Source organism: Syzygium oleosum, unplaced genomic scaffold (assembly GCF_021117445.2).
Source record: "Syzygium oleosum isolate NSW1041296 unplaced genomic scaffold, Sole_v2.1 Sole_v2.02, whole genome shotgun sequence".
Lineage (NCBI taxonomy): Eukaryota > Viridiplantae > Streptophyta > Magnoliopsida > Myrtales > Myrtaceae > Syzygium > Syzygium oleosum.
The window spans coordinates 14,184,776-14,205,140 of NW_026607486.1; the positions used below are offsets into that span (position 1 = coordinate 14,184,776).

The following is a 20,365-nucleotide window of genomic DNA, read 5'->3' on the forward strand; positions in this document are numbered from 1 at the left end:
TAGAGAGAGCGAGAGTAAGAGCAAAGTGAGAGAGAGAGAGACACGGCTTCAAGAGAGAAATCGTGAGCGAAAGCTGAGAGAGGTGGTAGCACCCTCGGAGATTGAAGATGGATGAAGTGGTGATGCTTGTATTCATACTGGCGAGCGCAGTTTGACCAAATTGTCAAACATCCACTTGCAGACAAGTTCGACAAAAGCAAGGTCCTTCACTGCCACAATAGGTGGTGCACAAACCATAAAAATATCTCTCCCTTTGCAGAAGCCACAGAGACGCTACCTGTTGATTGCGTCTCTCCACTACTCGTTCAACGAAAAAGAAAAGAAAAGAAAAACTGAGAGATCAATGCGAAGAACAGCTCCAACGTCGCACAGGAATCAGTCCCTCCGTTCCAGGTTTCCTCCTGCCATCGTTGCTGGTCGTCCACGACACGTCCAGCTCATCCTGCGAACACCAGCAATTCTGAAGCCACAGCACTCCCGAGCGATTTCATCAAGTCCCTGCACCCTTTTGTGGTCGCCTTGCTGATCGTCGAGTCACCGCCCGTGCTGCTGCCGCCCTTGCCGTAGCTCCTCTTGCTGTCCGTTGCCGCGCCCTCTGCTCCCGGCCAGGCCTGTGGCCGTGAACTGCCGTCCTTGCTTCCATCGACGATAACGTTGCTGTACCCTCTAACTGATTCTCGGTGGTGTCTCTGCAGTGAAGCATTAGTGGGTTCCCAGTCACCACCAAGTCCAGAAAAGTCAAGTGTTGGTCCAATTCACATTTTTTCTTTCTGACATCCACCAAGATTCATGCAAAAAGCTATCGCATGCACAAGTGTGCTCTCTGGATGACACATCTGGCATCATCATCGCATGCACTTCTTCACGGGAGGAGGATGGCGACATTGGTGATCCGTGAAGCCATACCAACGTGGTGAAGTTCGCGCATCCCCGACGTGCTTGTCCGACACACCACCACCACGAGCTGAGCCGCTCCCCGTCGAACCGCCGCCGTTGTCACCGCCGGTCCGCCGTCGTTGGCCACAACGCGTTCTGCGATCCGCAAGCCTCAATCCAAAACCGGGTTCGAATTTAGAAGATATCCGCAAATTAAGTAAGATCATTATCCGAATATTTTCTGAAATATTTAATTTCCTAAGTTTTCGGTGTTTGAATATTTCGTGGATATTCTTTGGTGGATAGCTATATATCTTAGGATAATTTTGCGATATCCGCAATATTCGAAAACACCTAAAATTAGGAATCATTCCTAATTTAGCAACGTATCTGGACGACTATCCGACCTTATCTCTAAGGTTCGATACGCGGCGATACGGAAAATTATTATCCTATCCATAACCACTTGGGTACGATAATGATTTTTATCCGCTTTCCAAATTTGAATAATCGGCTTTCCGTCGATATCTATAACCCTATAGATATGACCGATAGTTTGATTTTTGTGCCTAATCCGAGTTTGAAACAAATATGGCGGATCGCGTGGACGTTTTGAATGTGGTTGCTATCCTTGTTTATTTAATTGCTTTCCTTTTTCAAATAAACAGAAAATTCAAAAAATATTAATTAGATTTGAATTAGAGTTTTTGCATGTCTAGGAATCCTAAATATATCTAGAAGATAAAGTAGTTATTTAATTTAAATTAGGACTTGAGATGATCTATTTCCTAGTTTAAATTAAGTAATATTCTAATCTTAATAGATTATTCAGGTTATTTTATTATTTCGAATTTTAACAAAAATCCTAAAAAGAAATCATGCTAGGGTAGATTAAGTCATCATAGTTTGCATGTTAATTTAGGCATTTTTATTATTCAGAATTTAAATTGAGAAAATACCAAAAATAATCATTCGTCCTGTCATTAGAAATAGGTCACGTCGTCGCACGACATATAGTTTGCATGCTAGGTTACATTAATCGCATGTCATTTTCGCATGTCATTGCATATAGGCTAGATTTCATTTAAATAAGTGAAAATCCAAAAAAAGAAATTGAGTGAATTGCTTGTTAATTAGAAATCATATTAGGGTGTCAATGTGATTTTCTAGCTAACAATGCAGATGCTTACGTTGCTTCCAGGTAAGTAATTCTTCCAAACTCGCAATTTATTTAATGCTTTCTGGGTGTTAAATTGGTGGTTTGCGCACTCGCATGAACACCTCACATGTTAGTAACTAAGTTGAAATGGATCCAAACTGCCTGCCGAAACATTTTTGAAAAGAAAAGGTACCGAAAGGGCGTTAGACCAGATCTAGCGTAATCAAGTCCCCGAGCTTAGAATCTCTGGTTCGTAGGAATAAAACATATCTCCCTATGTTTTATTTAGGTTTCTAATCAACCTACCATAAATTGATTAGTGGCGACTCCAAGCATGAAAGCTTTTGCATGTTAAAAACTTAAACTCTAAGTTGCGAATTGGTAGGGCTTGGGAGGGCCCGAGTTAGGCTTAGTCTTAACAATCCATTAGCCTGAGAGAAATTTTAGGTCGCGACAGGTACGGGGCGTGACAAGTTTAATCTCAACTATTATTTGGTCAGTAGAACTATTCAACTTGAATTAGAGCCATGACTTTGGCAATCTAGGCAAAATACTAAACTTAGCATTTGTGGTGAGACAATTCCCATGTCAAATGAGGATGCACCATCCACTATAGAAGATTGGTGGGTAGAGTCTTATGTTCAATAATTACTCGGCTAGACATGACTTTCTCCGTGAACACTCTGAGTCAATTTATGGGAAATCCAAAAAAGGAACGTTTGAAAGCAACATTAAGAGCGTTAAGATTTTTAAAATTTACTACCGGTCGATGAATTTTTCTATTATCAAATAGTGATTTAAAATTAGAAGTTTATTATGATTCGGATAGGGCGTCATATCCAAATACAAGAAGACCAATTACCGGATATTCTATATTCATCGAAGAAAGTGTCATCTCATGGAGAAGTAAGAAACAATCACCAGTGGCTAGCGTATATATTCAAGGAATCGGGGGATTAAAACGTTGCCTGATACAAAAATGTTTAGTGATAAATCAGGCAGTTTTACATATTGAACCAAATCCAATTCATGAACGTACCAAACACATAGAAATAGATTGTCATTTTGTAAATGATGTTAGTAAATTATCGAAATAAGCAATTTAAGACAATATAGTAACTGTTGGTACTTCTGAAAATGTGCTAGTAGCTTCGTAACGTGTTGTCAATTGAACAAGTTGCCGATCAAAATTTTATTGCTAACATGTTTGGCTAGTTATCATGCTTTTCACATTTTACCAGCATGAAACATTGTTCCAATTTTTACCCTACCAGAATGGTAGACTCGTTGGACTTTGGCTCACATAGTCAGGCTCATTTTGCATATAACATATACATTTTCTTGGACAAAAGCAAGAAATTTTTTTTATTACCAAATGGAAAGAAAGAGAGATGCTGGAGAATAATGAGCACAAAATCTTTATCACTTGAAACTTCAATAGCAATCTTCCATTGTGAAGAAAGGACCTATTAGTTTCCTAGCAGTTGCAGGGATGCATGTCTCCGGAATTGGACAAGTTCTGTACTTCATGCAGGGTGTTACCTGCAGCTCACAAATGTGAGGAAAAATGCTAGAAACAATTAGCAACATCTATCAACAAATTAAATGAGTATGAGGAAAAGAAAATATGAATCATGAGAGAGAGAGGGGGGATGATTTGGCTTACTTAATAACCTCTTATTTGCTTATTTGCGTAGTTGGAATTGAAAAGCACTCTTGAACCAAAGCATGGTAATCATCCTCGCGATCGACAATTTTTCAATAATCCTATCCACCATTTGAAAATAGGAGATCCTCCAAGATTGCTTGAAAAGTAGTATGCCACAAAATCCCAAGAATGCCATTGTGAATCCTGGTCCCAAACCTGAGTAAAACCAAACAAAAACGGAATCGCCTTCATTAGACTCATCTTTACTCGAATTGTGACCATCTTGTCTGTCCCTATCATTTTGCTCATCTCCGGGACAAACTTTCAAAAGGCGAGCTCCACAAAGTCCAGTGTTGCCGCGATACATAGATTGATCACCCAGAGTGTTTAGATGATTGCCCGACGGAACACGATTGGATAAATTGTTGAAGGAAAGATCCAAACAACTTAGAAAGTCTAATTTGGATATGCTAGGAGGGATTTCACCCGATAGCTTGTTATTGGATAGATCGATTGATTCTAAATATCTCAAGTTGCCAATATCTGAAGGGATTTTTCCGATCAACATATTTTGAGAGAGGTTCAAATTCTGAAGTTGAGCAAGCCCAGTTAACCCTTCCGGTATTTGTCCATCTAACACGTTGCTTGAGAGGTTAATGGAATATAAATATGGGAGCGTGTTGGTGAATTCTAGGCTTATTCCTTTTATATTAACCATTATAGGAAACCCCGGCGTGGACATGATATTCAAAGTGGAATCGGCCCCCATCCGCGAGAAGTTGTTGAAACAATGAGGAATGCCTCCAAAGAGGTTGTTATGTGCTAAGCTTAAATACTGGAGATTAGCAAGATGGCAAATCGGCAAAGGAATGTCCCCGGTGAAGTAATTTCTCTCAAGATCGATTATAAAAAATGATCGAAAGTGTCGTCCAAATGGAGGTACTCTACCAATGAATTGATTGTCACTGAGATCCATGATTACCAGTAGAGGTGTCAAAATGGGTCTTAAACCCATATATGACCCATTTAAAAATAAATGGGTCATATATGGGTCATATATGGGTCACTTTAATTTTAAAGAGTCAACCTTAAATGGGTTTTAAATTTTAAAGCTTAAAGATAAATGGGTCTAAATGGGTTGAGTTTGGAACCCATATCCAACCCACCTACTAGATCCATCCACACACTCTCTCCCTCTTTACAAAAATGTTTAAAAAAAATCGAAATTTAATTATTTTTTTTTCTCTTTTTCTTTTATTTTTTATTTTTTCTTTTCTCTTCTTTCTTTTTCTTTTTTTTTATTCTGACCGGTGGTTGGCCACGGCGACCGGCCACCGGGGCGGGACGACCTCGCCGGAGGCCGGCGAAGCTCGAGCTCGCCGGCCTCGGGCGAGGCTCGAGCCTCGCCGATCTGGCGAGCCTCGAGCTCGCCCGATTCTGGCGACCTCGAGGCTTGCCCGATCTCGGCGAGGCTCCAGCCTCGCCGATCTGGCGAGACTCGAGCTCGCCGGTCTCGGGCGAGCTCGACCTCGCCGGTCTCGGGCGAACTCGACCTCGCCCGAGGCTAGCGAGCTCGAGCCTCGCCGACCTCGGGCGAGGCTCCACCTCGCCAGATCCGGCGAGGTCGAGCTCGCCTGAGGCCGGCAAGCTCGAGTCTCGCCAGATCGGCGAGGCTGGAGCCTCGCCTGTGGTCGGTCGCCGGCCGCCGTGGCCGGCGACCGACCAAAAATAAAGGAAAAAGAAAAAAATAAAAATAAAATAAAAAATAATTAAAAATTCAATTTAAAAAATAAAAAAATATTAATTTTTTTATTTTCTTGGATAATGACTTTATGGAAAATATTTTTTAGAAATGTCGCATTTTTCGTAAAACAAATAGAACCTCAATTTTAAAAAAAATTATAAAATTTTTTCACTAGCTTTGTATTGCATAAAATGTTTTAGCAGTATAATTTTTAAAAAAAAATCATAAGAAACAAGTATTCATAGATTATGTTAAATATAAAAGTATTTTAGCAATATGGGTCGAGTCGGGTATGGATTGGGTATGGGTCGGGTCGGGTATGAGTCAAGATATTTACACTATGAATAAATGGGTCATAAACGGGTTAATGGGTCAATTTGGGTCGGACCATTTATGACCCGACCCAAACCCGACCCGACCCACCCGTTTAACAGGTCTAATTACCAGATCTAGGTTTAGTAAACATTTGGAAGCACTCCGTTCAAGCCATTTCCATGTAGGCCTAGTAATCGTAATCTTTCCAAACGGCATAGAGAGCTCGGAACCTGACCATTTAACTTGTCTCCCAATGAAATCCATTCCAAATTTGCTCGCGACTTCCTCCAACATCGCAGAAGTCTCCCATAGAATTGGCTCTTAGAGAGATCAAGAAAAGACAATTCATCCGACATGCATAATGAATTTGGAATACCACCGCTGAGGTTATTTGCAGAAAGTGACACCCTCCACAATTGTGGCATCTTTTTTCCGAAAATTCCGGATATGTTGCCTCTGGGCATATTGCCCGAGAGATTTAACACATTAATATTAGATAAAACATCAGGTAGCCAATGGGGAACTTCATCTGAGATGCCAACATTTGACATTTGCAGCCACATAATGTTCCTCTGTGTTCGAAGCCAGTTCGGGAATTTCGGTCCCACTTTGCAACTTGACATGTCAACAATTTGAATTTTGGAAAGAGGAACCCAAGATGCGCTAATATTTATAACAAGCTCGTTCAAAGCAAAGAACAGCCAAGTCAAGCTTGTGAGATTTGCAAAGTGAAGTTCGCTGACGATTCCATCCAATTGATTATCGAAAATGTCTATCAACTCTAGATTGGATAGTCGCCCAATACTTTTTGGAATGTTCCCGCTCAATTTGTTAGTATAGAGGCGCAACGTTCTTAGAGATGACAGCTAATCCACAGTAGCAGGAATAGGACCTGAAATTGAGTTATGTGAAAGATCAAGGAATTCGAGATCTTTGAAATTCCCAAATTGATTGGTTAGGTGGCCACTGAAATTGTTACTTGAAACCGCAATAATCTTTAGGTTTCTTTGTCCACACATCAAAGCACCATCTTTGGTGTCGAAAATCTCCCCACTAAATTTGTTATTACTCAAGCTTAGTATTTGTAGATTGCAGAAAATGCTCAAGTTTTTCAAAAGTTCACCTTCCAGCTCAAAATTTAAATGGACATCAAGGAACCTAAGCCGACTATTTTCAAGGACGACAATGGGGAATATGCCTTGGAGATTATTATAACTTAAATCAAGATGCTCAAGTTTGCGGAAGTTTCGAAACAGAGGAGGAATAGATGAATACATGAAATTGTAACCGAGATCAAGGAATCTAAGAGAAGTGAAATTGACATGTACAGAGGCTGATTCATCTTCCAAATAACATTCACTCAATATTAAAAACTTTAGGGAGGAAAGCATGTTGGTAGAACTTAACCATTCTTTGGGGTTAAGAAGGCGGACATTAGACAGATCCAAGTACTTCAAGTTAGAGAATGTCGATAGCTATCGGAGGTTCACTGTTTGTAAAGACAGTTCACTCCACTCACTATTAAGATCCAAGTACCGTAAGCTGGAAAGGTTACCAAGTTGATTGGAAATATCACCATGGAAGCCCGCGGATGAGAGGTTGAGATACTCAAGTTTTTGAAGAGATGGTAAGAACCTTGGGATTTTTTGGGTTGAAAAACTGTTGAAGCTGAGATCTAGATACTTCAAATGCTTCAGTTCATTTAGAGCAGGATGTATCTTACCTCCCAGGCTGCAATTCTCTAAGCCATCACAAGGATTACGAAGATCGAGCTTCGACACGTGACCAGTCTCCTTGCTGCATTCGACACCTTCCCACTCGCAACAACCCTCGCCGGTCCACGACCACAGACGTCTTGAAGGATCCGTAAGATGCTGCTTGATCTTCAAAAGAGCTTCCCCCTCAGTGTCAATGCAGCTTACATTTGTTAAGGCTTTGGAATAACTGAATTCCAAGGCTTGAATGACAAAGAGTGCACACAAGAGTGTGGGCACGAAGCTAGTGCAGAAGTAGGAAGCCATTGTTGATTCAAATGAATCTGAGAACTTCTGTTTAAATAGGCCAAAAGAAACACTTCCATTAAGGAAGTTATAATTTTCTTTCTTTTAGTTACACGGATCTTCGTATTGATTCACAAAAAGAAAAAAGAAAAAGAGGACATCGACATCTTTGCAAAGTGTTTTTCTCTGATCGCCGGTCACCTTAAGCGTCTGAAAAATTCCAGGTCTTGCCTTGCTATGCCCGTCAGATGGTCAAGACATCAAATTCCAAGAAGCACTCCACTTCGGTAATATGGGACCATGAAATGCGGAAGTCATGATACGGAGGCAACACTCTCAGATTTTCATGTGTTCCCCTTTTTTCCTCCCCTTTTTGCTATCATGATAAAAACTGGGTAAACTAAGTTGGGTATTTGTCTATTCATCTGAACAGATGTTCCATTCATTCATTTCATCAACCGAGATCTTATCGTGAGGTTAATTTCGAATAAACCCGATAGATGCATTTCATCGCCTCTCTCAAGGAAAATGGATCTCCAAGTAGTGACCATTTGAGATGAGTCTATGAAAGTTTTACGAGCTCTTTCTGTCACACCCCGAATCCTAGCAAAAGAGGGGATGACACAGCCGTCCTTTCACCCGAAGGACGCAGCCTCAAATCATCCAAAAGCCAACTCCCAAAAGTCCTCTTGGATATCACTCTCATACTACTCATCACTAGCTGAATAACCTGAAAAAGATTGGAAGGAATGGGGTGAGCAACCACAGCTCAGTGAGTAATACATTTCTTCCAAGCGGATCGAACATTCACTCTGCATCATTATAAAACGATATCATAACTCCTCATCTCAAATTCAATATACGATATAAGTAAAATATAAAAAATATATGATAACTTTCCAATAAAAATCTATACGTACAAGATCAATCATCAAAACTTACTCAACGATAACAAACAGTCATCAATGGTCTATTCCATTAATTAATCTCATCAATTACATATCGATGGTCCATTCCATCGACTAATCTTATGCTCATCATCAAATTATGGTCATGTTTAACGCCGTCACAAAGGCGATCAAGTTTACCCCCTTGGCTAGGTCTACCACCTATATAGCCGGAGGTTTGGCCCAGAAGAACGTCCTGATAGTATGCATACTCCCCCCTCAATGGGTTCTCGTCATAGCAATATGAGTCATATCAACCAAAACATTTCTCCAACAATGCACAATCAACACCAGAAAGTTATTTCATAAATCGGTTTTACAAACTGAATCACACAACCTTTCACAATTCCATTTATCAATTAAAATGCATTTCATAAAATATTTCGTCATCAATACGAACTACTTTTGGAAATTCCTTTCCCTAAACATTTAACCAAAACATTCACAATTGGTTATTTTAGACCACTTCATAAAACATTCTCAATCCTTTTTCAATCAACTAAAAAGATAGTAAAAGTTCGATCTAATTTATGCAAGAAACATACTCTTAATAACTCATACTATATTAAAATTCTACCATTTTCAAAATATGAGTTTGTAAATTCATGGAAGAAATAATATCACTCACCTGGGAATGCTCCAAAACCAAACAACGACGCTCACTCGAACCGACGATCTCGTAATCTTAATAATTAAACGAGAATCGACGTAAAAACCAAGTAAAATACTACGATAGCTACGAAACGGCTAAACAACGCTTAATCGGTAACGAAACAAGACAAAGGTGCCCACAAATCGCTTGTCCAAAGTGATTATCCAAAGCCGTCCGCAACGCGAAACTTGAACGCGAAACTTGATCGCGACATAACACCCTCCACTGAACCCCGTTCCAAGCGAGCCTATAGTCAAAAGAAAGCCCATTCAAAGAACTACAGGAACCCCAACTTGGCCGACCCAAAATCGAGCCGAAAACCGATGAAAATCGGCCTAAAAGCCGCTGGTCGCGCACTGTTCATCACGTGCGCGCAACTTCAAAAATTCGTATCCGGTAAACCGTAAGTTCAAATCGGGTTCCGTAACATCACACAGCCCCGCAACACCCTAAACTACCAATTCTATATATATTCATAGCTCAACGACTTAAAAATCGGATTTTGCCGCTCAAATAACACATAACTCTGAAATATGAGCCCTAACTTCCAAAATTACTTCGATTAGACGAACAATTGGCTTGAATACTTACCGGGCGTTGCGATTGATAGTTGATTCGGCTAGTTGGAGTGTCTGGGTCGGCTACGTGTGTCAATTTCTCTCTCCTCTCTTCTTTCCCTCTTTCCTTCTTCACGGTCGCGCGTCTTCTCCTGTTTTCTTCATTTATTCTGCTGGCTTCTACGCTTCATTTGTTGAAGCAGAAATAAATTGGCTGGGCTTGGGCTTTTAAGAGACATGGCTGGGTTTTTATGGGCCCAAATATTACACTTCCTCTTTGATATGGAACTTGGGGGGCTAGAACATGTCATATGGGAGCAATGAGCCTGAAAGTAAACATCGGCCGACCCTGAAGCTCTTTCTCTTTAATATGGAATAGGATCTTCGACAAGGAACTGTTTTGGGGTTTATTTTCGTTTGCCAAAATGATTCTTCTTTCTTCATTTCTAAGATTTGCATTTGCCTGTATTGCTAGTTATTTTGCTCCAGCAAACGGATCAAAGTGCTGCCTTCTAACCGATTTCTCTTCAATATCGACGCCCACTATCTCATATTAGTGGTCACAGAGAACTTTATTTTCATTTTTCTATTAGCCTCTGTTACTCTGCTTCTTATAAAACTAAAATGTGGCGTATTGCCTGAATCTCAAAAGAGCTTCCCTCTCTGTACTAATACAGCTTACATTAGTTGGAGCTTTTGAATGATGGAATTTCAAAGCTCGAATAACAAAAGGTGCACACAAGAGCCTAGACTCAAACAAAAAGCGAGAGGATAATTACAAAAAAAGTCATAAACTTATTGTATGGATGTCAGTGCAGTCCCAAACCTTTCAATTTGGCCAATTAAACATTTTGACAATTTGTCAATACAGTCTTTTGGTCAATTTTGGTTGGAAATTGCTGGCATGGAAAAATTTTGCAACTTTTGAAAATAACTGTTTTCAATTTTTTTATTTCTTTCTTTTTATTGTGGCCTCTTTAGCCACAAGCAAGGGTCGGTGACCCTCACTAGCCATTGGGCGAGGGACTGTGAGCCCTCACTTAGATTTGGTCAGGGCTGCGACACCCTTGCCTAGATCTGGTGAGGGCCAGTGAACTCCACCAGCCACTGCCGAGGCCACGGAGCGACGGAGGGAAATGAGAAAAAAATAAAAAATAAAAAATAAAAGGAAAACAATAGAAAAATACTGTTTACGTCAGCACTAGCCGTGGCACGTAGAATGGCTAGCATCCATGTCAATAATTTCGGGACAAAATTGGTTGGAGGACTACATCGACAAATCATTAAAAAGGTTTAGGACCGAATTGGCCAAATCGAAATGTTTTGGACTGAATTTGTAACGCCCCCACCTCGGGGTCATTAACGTGACGTCCCGTTCATTATTCACAAGCGGAAGCATAATTTCGGGACAATCACATTCAGAACAACAACGGAATTTAGACAAGCATCATCATGAGCAAACATTATGTTTACAATGCATGCAACCATATTTTAACAAGCCCTTCGGGCCATGGCAAACATCACATATTTCACACGCATATTCTAGCGGCTCATCCGTTCCTAGCTGACTATGAATAGCAAAACTCGGTTTAGGTGATCCTATCCCCTCTACTTCATCTTCTCGCTTCTAACTCCATCCACATCTCCCCGCTTCCTATCCGCATGGCCGATCTACACCCCACCCGTGGCATGCCTCGGAGCCGGCCCGCCTACACCGCCATAAAAAGTCCATTGAACCCACGTAGGGGTCCAACCCATTCTCCATCAGTGTAGCCATGCCATGCTACGTACGGGTGAGGCACCAAGTCCGTTAAGCCCTCATCGACCATCACATACGTCGTGATCCGGCAGTAGGCTCGGCATTCTCGGGCATCTATCACGTTGAGCACTTCGGCTCTCATTTCTACGGGGTTGCTGAATCGGGTCGGGGGAGACGCCATTCTTCGAATCTGAAAAGGAAATAACGGGAGATGAGTCGGGGAGACTCAGCAAGTAAACTTACTAATATCAAGTGAGGACGAGGGGATCGCCGTTAACATAAGTCAGCTCTTACCGCACCCGCATCAATGGCAAATCAATAGCAAAGTTCATACAAAAGAACATCACGCATGGCTATAACTTGTGTACTTTACTAGCCAAATCTCGGTTCTAGCTCGAGACAAACATCAAACAGAAAACATGGTCAAATCAAGGGATTGAACCAACTACGACCAACCAAACGACCGAGAAACAGTCTAAGCAAACCGCGTCACAACGCATCACAATTTCCTTTCCCGATATTAGGAATTTTACTTACACAACAACTAAAACAAAAACTAGAGAACGAGTTAGAGACGGGTGGACTCGGGTGTCTCGTGAAATTTTTGGGCTTCTCTCCTTGCTTGGCCAAACTCTACAAGGCACACCAAGGCCGAACCGTGGCTTCTTAGGCTTGAACGAGGAGAAGCAAGGGCCGGTTGTGTGTGTATGTGGGCGTGGGACTCCTTGTTTGGCCAAGAGACAAGAAAAACGGGAGAGTCGGTGGCTTCTTTGGGCGTGAGGCTTCTTGGCCGAGAAACAACAAAACAAGAAAGCGAGAAAGCGAAGGAGAGAAGGAGATGGCGGTGGTGTTTTGGCGTAAGAAGAAGGGGGACTAAGTCTATTTATATACAACCCAAACTTACTCACCAAGTTGCTCTCCAACTTGCTCACCAAGCTTGGACTTTCTAGAATCCTCCTAGTCAAAACTTGCTCCCCAAGTTTTGACTTTCTCTAGAATTCTCCAACTTATTTTCCAAGCTTTGATTTTCTAGAACTTTCCAATTAAAGCTTAGCATAGCTCATTTGAAAGCTCAGAATGAGCACATTAAATCATCAAGTCGAGATTCTAACGTTCTCATATAGAAATTGATGAATCTTTGAAATCTGACAAAACCGGACAATTTTGCATTGTTCACGAAATCGGACTTGAAAACATAGTAAATGGACTCCGAAAATTCTCAAATTTGAATATATCATAAAAAAGGCCTTAACAAACATTTTTTATGTAGAACACGAAATCTGAATCTTTCTGTAAACACAATTTTTAGTAGCTCAAAGACAGACTAAAAACAGTTCACTGGAACAGAATTCTTGTTTCTCAAAGTAAGCTCATTCCAGAATCCAAATAATCTCTAAAAATTCCCAAATTTATATATGTTATAGAAAAATAAGTTCTCAACAACTTTTGTGAAGGAAATTTTTCCAAAATAGTCCCAGAAAAGCTTGTAGAAAATAAAGAAAATGTGAACATCACCGAAATACCCATTCTGGGCAGTTTTACATGGTCCGGAAATTAGGCTATCGTACTACATATATCAAGTCCAAAAATTCTGAAATTAAAGTATGTAAAACTTCAAGATGTTTGGAGAAACTTTTAAGAAGGAAGTGTTTGGAAATTCAGATCACAAAAGTCTCCACAAAAATAACAAAACGAAGGGTTACAAAGGATCCGAAACTGGGTTTTCCAGAACAAGAGTAAAAATTGGTTCCAATTGAAAAACTACCAAACTTAAACGATAGTCATTTCCCAGGGACTGAAATTGAGGATGTTACAGAATTGACATCCGTATAATAGGTTTAAGATTCTTTAAATAATTTTTCCAAAATCTAGTTTAGGACGCCATAGTTCTTCGCAATTTCCCAACTAGGGTTTCAATGAATACATAAGTGCTAGGTTGGGCCAAACGGATCTCTTGGTTTGATTACCAAGGAAGAGGCACCAGTCTTTTCCATATCCTAAAGCACGATTCAATATTTCCAAGTCAATGCCCTCTAGGACACGTCCGGTCAAGCCATCAAATACAAGGAGACTTCAAAGTGTTTATGCGGTTTATTATATTGTAATTCAAACCTTTCAACAATCTAACTACGGCTTATTTTATCTACTGCAGCCAAATTGTAAGTTGTGATAGAAAGTCTAATAAAGAGCGTATATGACTCATTGTCAAACGATGTTGGATAATATATCAACACTTCCTTTCACGTGCAAGCTAGCTTATGAGCGAGACATGGAATTTGACCGATGAGGGGTGGACACACATACATGAAGGGGATAACATTGGCTCTGATACTATGATAGCTATTAGGTTGAATGAGATCACATGAATATAAATAGTATATAATGATTCATTGTCAAGTAATACAGAATAATATTTCAACAAGTTGTTCTTACTATTGTGCATATCATGGTTTTGTACATGCTGGTTGGTAAACCAATCCCGTAGTCATGCCAAGACTAATGCCATCTGTGGCATATCCTAATGAGTGATAGTAACTTGATTCTCACATGTATCACACAATTCATGGAGCTTGTGCAAGAAAACCTTTTTCAGATAGTGGACCTCATAAACTGCTCTCGAGGTCTTTCTCTATACTAATAACAAAATAGCGCACACCATGTGCGTGAAAAAAGAACAAAGCTTCAATCATGTAAAGAAGGTACTATATTTACGGATTTAAGTAAATTGAGAACATAAATTCAAATTATTATCAAATGCATGATGTTAATTAAATTCAAATTCTGGAATGTGAAGAGTATATGGATTGCAGGTAAATTACCTTGATATTTTCAATTCAAGGTTTTGTCGATAATGCAACATTCCTTATTAAAATACATATAGCAAGCACTGGTATTCATGAAATTCTTGTGCAAATATGTATTATTGAAATCCCCCGCTCATTTTGCTGCACATATATAACAGAGATAAGTCGTGTACGCACGTTTTAATTACATTAGTTAAAAGAGTAACTAAATTCCCATTGACCACGTACAAAGAGAATAGCAAGAAAATATATGCTCCGCAAGTAGCAATGGTCTCACACAAGTAGTTGCATGAAGGCGAAATTCCTCAAATATTAGAAAGATATTTGCACCTATTTTTGTTTCTGGACATTTTTGGTTTGAGGTTCAAGTTGGAGGGTCTTGAATCTTTCTTTGATCAATATCACGAAAATTTGGGATAAGATGAGGAGGTCCAACTAGAACAGATATTGGCGATGGCGATGAGTAGCCTTCATAATATGCATAGTGCATACACCAGTCGATTCAATATGACGAGTTTTACCCCCACAGATGGAGATGGCACTCTCATCGAGCAATGCCTAGAAACTTGTATGGTCCTTGTTCCGTAAGAAGAAGAGCACCCCCACAACCTTTTGTTAGGTCTTGGTCTTCATCTGCAAATACATTGATAGAGTTGGTGAAGACTGTGAAGAACTTGAAGAAGAAGAAAGGAAATTCACAATTGAAGAACTCAGAACTACACACTGAATTCCATCTGAGAGCATGATTTCTCTCTCTGTATCTTACTTCTTTATATCACGTTCAGCTCATACACTAGAGAGTACAACTATACAACTGCACTAACAGAAGAAACAAAATTATACATCTGAACTAACAGAATACTAACTACTCTGTTTTTCTCTTATCTCAAGAACAGAGTCAGTTACAGAACATTAACCAATCTTTGATACATATAGAAGACTTGTTCCTTCTTCTTCATCTTTCCACTTCTCCTTCTTTCTTATAGTCTCAACATCCCCCCGCAAATTGGGTGCAGATTTAAACCCCAAGCCCAGTTTGGTTCTGAGAGTGGAGTGATCAAGTCGTGATAAGGCTTTAGTGAAAATGTCAGCAAGCTGGCGATGACTAGGAACATACTGGACAGATAATGATCCCAAGGAAACTTTTTTCTCTGAAGAAATGAAAATCAACTTCGATATGTTTGGTTCGAGCATGTAAAATAGGATTTGCAGTAAGTGAAATGGCAGACTGATTATCGCAAAAAAGGACTGTAGGTGATGTTAAAGAAATGCCAATATCACGCAGAACAAAGCTGATCCAAGTAAGATTAGCAGTAGCAGAAGCAAGTGCACGATTCTCTGCTTCAGTGGAGGATCGAGAAACAGTGGGTTGTTTCTTGGCTGTCCAGGAAATGAGATTGGAACCAAGAAATAGGCAAAAACCAATAGTAGAGCGTCTAGTATCAAGACATCCTGCCCAGTCAGCATCTGAGAAGCCATACAAGTTTAGAGTACTGTTCGAGTGAAGAAAGATACCCAGATGAAGTGTGCCCTTTACATACCGAAGTACTCGCTTTAGTTTAAGAAAATCAGCAATGGTAGGATGCTGCATTTTCTGACATAAAAGATTAGTGGCATATGCAAGATCAGGTCTAGTAATAGTGAGATATTGAAGACCTCCTACCAGACTCCTATATTCAAGGGGATTGTCAAAAGGAATGGTGTCATTTGACGTAGGAAGAGACCTGACACATAGAGGAGTGGAGATGGGCTTGCAATCTTGCATGTGAGCTCGTGTAAGAAGGTCAAAAGCATATTTAGTCTGGCAGAGAAAAAGGTCAGCAGAACTACGTGTGGCTTCAATACCTAGAAAGTAATGAAGAGAACCCAGGTCTTTCATGTGAAAAGTAAGACTCAGAGACTTGATTAAGTCAGCAAGAAGCTGAGGGGAATTGCCAGTCAAGACAATATCATCAACATAAAGTAGCAAGAGAATTGTGTCTGTACCTCTGCAGTACACAAAGAGAGAGGGATCTGTGGTGCTGCAGAAGAAGCTCGATTCAAGTAAAAAATTGCTAAATTTCTCAAACCATGCACGCGGAGCCTGTCGAAGTCCATATAAAGACTTTTGTAGGAAACAAACATGATGAGGTAATGTAGGATCAATGAAACCAGGAGGCTGCTCCATATAAACAGATTCAGTCAATGTGCCATGTAAGAATGCATTTTTGACGTCGAGTTGGTGAATAGGCCAATGCTGCACCATAGCTACTGACAAGACAATACGTATGGTTGCTTGTTTGACAACAGGGCTAAAAGTTTCAAGATAGTCTACTCCTTCTTCTTGATGAAAACCTTTAGCCACCAGACGAGCCTTTAACCTTTCAAGACTCCCATCAGATGCTAACTTGGTCTTAAACACCCATTTACAGCCTATAACATTCATCTGAGCAGTGCGTGGAACTAATACCCAAGTTTGATTTTCATACAAGGCAGCCATTTCTTCTTGCATTGCACGAGTCCAGCCTTCATGAGCTAAGGCTGACTTAATTGATTTTGGTTCAGAAGGGATAGTAGATTAAGCTAAGCAGACATATTTGGGATTTGGTTTCACTATGCCAAACTTAAATCGAGTTTGCATAGGATGAACGGAAATATCACAATGTGGAGAAGAGGAAGACTGATGTTCAGAAGCAACAACAGAAGACTGATGTTCTTGAACAGGCATACTGGTTATTGCAGTAGGCGAAATAGAAGAAGCTGATGGTCCAGGAATAGCAACAGCTTGTGAAGAATTGTATGGTATAGAAATTTGGCCTACCTCCAGAACAGCACTGTCTTGTAGATGGCCAGTGTGAAAAGTGTTAGGTTGTCTAACTGTATTTGCCCTGGTAGAATCCAGAAAAGCAACCTCATCAACCCACTTTCGATACAGAGATGTATAGTGAGGATAATCTGCAGATAATTGCTTGGCAAATGGGAAGAAATTTTCATCAAATGTCACATGTCGACTGATATACACTCTACCATCAGTAGGTACCAGACAGCGATACCCTTTATATTTCTCACTATACCCCAGGAATACACAAGTGAGAGATCGAGGGTCAAATTTATGTTGAGCATATGGTCTGAGACAAGGATAACAAGCACAGCCAAAGACCCTGAGATGATCATACTTGGGCACTTGTTGAAAAAGTTTGCTGTAAGGTGAGTCCATCTGCAGCATAGGAGTTGGAAGCAGATTAATAATATAATTGACAGTTAAGAATGAATCAACCCAGTAGTGTAATGGTGTTCGAGCATGATATAGCATAGTGAGACCCAATTCGACCACATGACGATGTTTCCTTTCAGAAATCCCATTCTGTTCAGGAGTATAAGGACAGGAAATATATTGTTTAATACCACAAGTGTCTAGATGAGCCTGAAACCTTGTACTAGTGAATTCACCACCACCATCACATTGGAAGACTTTGATTTTGCGGTCAAACTGAGTCTGTACATATTGCTGAAACATAATGAAAATATTATAGAACTCATATTTGTATTTCATTGGATAAATCCAACTGTAGCGAGAGAAGTTGTCCACAAAAATGACATAAAATCGGAAACCCTGAATAGAGGTTACTGGTGAAGGACACCAAATGTCACAGTGTATCCTTTCTAGAGGAAGTTCAGTTACAGAATGAGACAAAGAAAATGGTAAATTTGTACTCTTGACAAGTTGACAACTGCCACATACAGAGGAAGCTTTCTTATTATTGCTAATCCACTGCTGTTGTTGAAGATACTTCAAGATCTTTGTGTTAGTATGAGCAAGTCGTTGATGCCATATGTCCTCTCCAACAGCTTTATGTCGTTGTGTAACAGAGCTTTTGTTGCCATCTGATCCACTCGATAAAGTCCCCCAATTTTCAGCCCGAGCTGCACTGTGGAGTTGGTTCGATTGTCCTTAACATAGACACCATATTTATCAAACACAAAGGAGCAGGGAAAGTCATCAGTTAGTTTTGAAACTGAAAGAAGATTTTTCTTGATTTCAGGTACTACCAATACATCATTGAGAGGTAATGCATCAATTGCAGTAAATAACAATGCATCACCAATATGAGTAATAGGAAGACATGACTGAATCTGTTTATATGGAGCAGCCTCATGGTTTCATTGATCCTACATTACCTCATCATGTTTGTTTCCTACAAAAGTCTTTATATGGACTTCGACAGGCTCCGCGTGCATGGTTTGAGAAATTCAGCAATTTTTTACTTAAATCAAGCTTCTTCTGCAACACCACAGATCCCTCTCTCTTTGTGTACCGCAGAGGTACATACACAATTCTCTTGCTACTTTATGTTGATGATATTGTCCTGACTGGCAATTCCCCTCAGCTTCTTGCTGACTTAATCAAGTCTCTGAGTCTTACTTTTCACATGAAAGACCTGGGTTCTCTTCATTACTTTCTAGGTATTGAAGTCACACGTAGTTCTGCTGACCTTTTTCTCTGCCAGACTAAATATGCTTTTGACCTTCTTACACGAGCTCACATGCAAGATTGCAAGCCCATCTCCACTCCTCTATGTGTCAGGTCTCTTCCTACGTCAAATGACACCATTCCTTTTGACAATCCCCTTGAATATAGGAGTCTGGTAGGAGGTCTTCAATATCTCACTATTACTAGACCTGATCTTGCATATGCCATTAATCTTTTATGTCAGAAAATGCAGCATCCTACCATTGCTGATTTTCTTAAACTAAAGCGAGTACTTCGGTATGTAAAGGGCACACTTCATCTGGGTATCTTTCTTCACTCGAACAGTACACTAAACTTGTATGGCTTCTCAGATGCTGACTGGGCAGGATGTCTTGATACTAGACGCTCTACTACTGGTTTTTGCCTATTTCTTGGTTCCAATCTCATTTCCTGGACAGCCAAGAAACAACCCACTGTTTCTCGATCCTCCACTGAAGCAGAGTATCGTGCACTTGCTTCTGCTACTGCTGATCTTACTTGGATCAACTTTGTTCTGCGTGATATTGGCATTTCTTTAACATCACCTACAGTCCTTTTTTGCGATAATCAGTCTGCCATTTCACTTACTGCAAATCCTATTTTACATGCTCGGACCAAACATATCGAAGTTGATTTTCATTTCGTCAGAGAAAAAAGTTTCCTTGGGATCATTATCTGTCCAGTATGTTCCTAGTCATCGCCAGCTTGCTGACATTTTCACTAAAGCCTTGTCACGACTTGATCACTCCACTCTCAGAACCAAACTGGGCTTGGGGTTTAAACCTGCACCCAGTTTGCGGGGGGATGTTGAGACTATAAGAAAGAAGGAGAAGTGGAAAGATGAAGAAGAAGGAACAAGTCTTCGATACGTATCAAAGATTGGTTAATGTTCTGTAACTGACTCTGTTCTTGAGATAAGAGAAAAACATAGTAGTTAGTGTTCTATTAGTTCAGTTGTATAATTTTGTTTCTTCTGTTAGTGCAGTTGTATAGTTGTACTCTCTAGTGTATGAGCTGAACGTGATATAAAGAAGTAAGATACAGAGAGAGAAATCATGCTCTCAGATGGAATTCAGTGTGTAGTTCTGAGTTCTTCAATTGTGAATTTCCTTTCTTCTTCTTCAAGTTCTTCACATGGTATCAGAGCTTTTCTCTGAGAGCAAAGCTGTGAATCTCGATTTTTCACTTGAAGAACACAACAATGGCAGCAAGAATACCAAGATATCCTTTTCCTATCCATGTAAACATTGCCAACTTCGTTACAATCAAACTTGCAGAAGATAATTTTCTTCTCTGGCAGACTCAGTTTCTCAGATTTCTCCGGAGTCAAGAGCTTTTTGGTTTCGTTAGTGGAGAAATTCCACCACCAGGGAAGCTACAACTCGATATTGAAGGGAATGAGACTAAAGCTGTGA

At 40.1% G+C, this 20,365-nt stretch overlaps 1 pseudogene; it reads right to left on the minus strand.

The window, feature by feature from the left end:
• Positions 1–437: 437 nt before the first annotated feature.
• Positions 438–7,763, minus strand: LOC115668709 (receptor-like protein EIX2; annotated as a pseudogene).
• Between the last annotated feature and the right edge of the window lie 12,602 nt (positions 7,764–20,365).